This window comes from Meleagris gallopavo, unplaced genomic scaffold (assembly GCF_000146605.3).
Source record: "Meleagris gallopavo isolate NT-WF06-2002-E0010 breed Aviagen turkey brand Nicholas breeding stock unplaced genomic scaffold, Turkey_5.1 ChrUn_random_7180001860412, whole genome shotgun sequence".
NCBI classification, from domain to species: Eukaryota; Metazoa; Chordata; class Aves; order Galliformes; family Phasianidae; genus Meleagris; species Meleagris gallopavo.
The window spans coordinates 4,647-7,742 of NW_011126176.1; the positions used below are offsets into that span (position 1 = coordinate 4,647).

Below are 3,096 nucleotides of genomic sequence, written 5' to 3' on the forward strand. Positions count from 1 at the left end.
CTTTTTGATGCTGGGATATAAAGACCCTTATGGCAAAATGAGTATTTCACTTTCTACATTCTTTTTCTAGACCTTCAGATTATGTTCATGTACGAAGAGTGGATTCAGTACCTCCATGATCTAACATGGAATATGGGCAAGTTCTCTTTACTGTGAAGATGATGAGCCACTGGAATAGGTTGTCCAGTGAAGCTGTGGACACTCACCCTGAAAGTATTCGTGGTTGGAGGAGCCCATGGAGGCTAGATGGGGCTTTGAAAAACTTGGCGTAGAGGGAGGCATCTCTGAGTATAGCAGGAAGACTGGAACTAGATGATCTTAAAGGTCCCTTCCAACCCAAATCCATGATTCTGTGATCCCCAAGTAAGTCCTAATGTGAAGTGGAATCATAATCGCTGTGATGTTGCTCTGGATTACTGATTTGTTAAATAGTGGATTAAATTCTCATTACTCAGGAAGACTGAACTGGTCGAATTTGCAAGAGTGTGGGGATGATGAACTAAGACAAGGATTAGAAATGGTTAATTTTGTGTGTGTCAATGAAATATGTTGTCAATTTTGTTCGAATATTAATATAGTATAATTAGTATATATATATATATACATATATCTATATATGTAGTTACGCACCTAGATAAATGTAAACTGTTATTAAAAAATTTCCCTGAACAATATGATGCAAGCTTGAACCAGGCTTCCCACTAAATCTCTAAGCAGAGAGTCATAATAAATATGACATACAGAGCTAACTTTCAGACAAAAATTCTGCAGTTTTATTAATAAGCTACTCCTAGTACATCAGCAGAATGGTTATTTAAACACTCATTAAAGAAATGTAGGTCTAAAATGCCTTTGAGTCCAGCAAAAATTTGGAGATCATTCTAATGAACAAATTGATTTGCAGAGAAGAAATTCATTTCCAGCGCAGCATTACAGCACAATTGTAGATCCACATCCATACGCAATTGTACAAAGCTTATTTCTTGTCTCTTTTCAGGAAATGAATGTGTGGGTCTTAGCTGCCAAAAAAATGAATACAGTTCTTATGTGAACAATGATTCTTACTTGCTGGAAACTGAGAAGCACCTCCAATAGAACACAGCTGTGTGAAAATCAAGAACAAAGATTTGTTTTCTTTTTCTGGCTGCAGTAAAATACAAATTTGGCAGAAATAATAAGATAAGATTGCTCATAAATAAATAACAAATTAAACAAAGACAGTTGGGCAGTAATTGTTTCTGTATTTTCAGTTGCTTCCATTGCAAGCTTTGACATTGACTTTATCAGTACGTATTCTGCGTTGGATAAGATTTTGGTCAGACATGCCAAGAAATATAATTTAAATTTTACAATACAAGTCGATTACAACAGTATTACCCACACCATTTTTCAAGTGATTTCTTGAGGCCATAGTCACATAATCATTGGAGGCCTGAATTTTGCACTGGTGTTGAATATTTCCTTCCTGTGTACTGTAAGTCAAAAGGCTAGTTAGTCTAGGTAGTAAATAAAAGTTGGGAAGAGAAAACCAAGCAGAACTGGAATACAAAACTTACTCCTGACACTGGCATTTGTAAATAATATCACATATCTACAACTTTATGAAAGCAATGATAATGTAATGAATTGAAATGTTCTAGAGAGTTCATTGGGTCACACTCACAGAGTAAGTTTGGTAGGATGAGTGTCACACAAAGGACAGACAGTCACCACCAAATCCTCATGTGCAGCTGAGCATAATCTTCATGAATAAGGAGAGCATATATAGTAGCAATAGATGAAATTTACCTCTGCTTTTAGCTGTTGTTAATTGTCTAATTTAAGCTATTCCTTAAAGTTCTCATTGCTAATGGAGAGATGTAACTAAGATAAATAATTTTCTGTAGATCACTCTCTTAAATATCTATCATAAAAAAGAGATAAACTGAACTCCAGAATCACACATCTCCACCACTGTCTCTAGAGGATGCACTGTTGTCCAGCTCAGTCTAAACACTAAATCTGTCCTGAGATTCTGTTGTGTTTCCATGAGACAGATAGTTGTTGCATCAGATGATATAATTCCAGAATGAGAACCAAATTGTAGAATTATAAAATCTTAAGAATGACTTGGTTTGGAAGGAATCTTAGAGATGACCTAGATCAAACTCCACTGCTGTTTACAGGGTTGCTCTCTCCAAGAGCCCCATCCAGTCTGACCTTGAATACTTCCAAGGACGGGATAATCCACACCTTCTTTGGGCAACCAGTTTCAGTGCTTCACTACTGTCTGAGTGAAAAATTTCTTCCTAAGATCTAATCTAGATCTCCCTCTTTTTAGTTTCATTACTTGTGGTCCTATAGTCATCTCATGCAGTGAACATGCTATGTAAAAATTCATTCTCCCTTCTGCTCACAAGTACTTTTCAAGGACTGGAAGGCTGGAATGAGATTTCCCCAGAATCTTCTCTTCTCCAGGCTGCACAATCCCAACTCCTACAGCCTGCCTTTGTAAGAGTGTGGATGAACAGGGAAATTTTTCTGAGGCTTCAGGAGAAAAAGTGTGTCTCCCATGTGTGGAAGAAGGATGGACAACTTGGGGAGAGTACAGAGAAGTTGTTAAGATATGCAGGGAGAAAATCAGAAAGGTCAAGGTTGAACTCTTCAAGGTATTTCACCCCTTGACCTGAAAGTCTGGGATGCGGAACAGAATAAACCCCCACAATTCAGGTGGAAACAGAAACCTACTACTCCAGACTAGATCCAGCCAAAGGTGCTGAGGGAACTGGTGGAGGTGATAGCCAAGCTGCTTTCCAACATCTAGCATCAGTCCTGATCAACTGGGGAGGTCCTAGAAGATTGGGTGCTTGCCAGCGTGCCTCCGATCTACAAGAAAGATTGTAAGGAAGATCTGGGGAACTACAGGCCTGTAGTCTGACCTTGGTGCCAGGGAAGGTTATGGAGCAGATCATTTCCGTAGAATCATAGAATGGCTTATATTGGAAGGGACCTCAAGGATCATCAAACTCCATCTCCTCTGCCGCAGGCAGGGCCTCTAGCTTCCATATCTAATTCTATTCAAGGCTGCCCAGGGCCCCATCCAACCTGGCCTTGAAC

At 38.9% G+C, this 3,096-nt stretch overlaps 1 long non-coding RNA gene across 1 annotated transcript in view; it reads left to right on the forward strand.

Annotated features, from left to right (window-relative positions):
- LOC109364467 overlaps window positions 1–1,441 on the forward strand; it is a 5,754-nt gene extending 4,313 nt beyond the window's left edge. The window contains exons 4-5 of the long non-coding RNA XR_002110401.2: window positions 71–363; window positions 998–1,441. This is a non-coding gene — a long non-coding RNA (uncharacterized LOC109364467). The remainder of the gene's footprint in view (window positions 1–70; window positions 364–997) is intronic.
- Window positions 1,442–3,096: the final 1,655 nt, after the last annotated feature.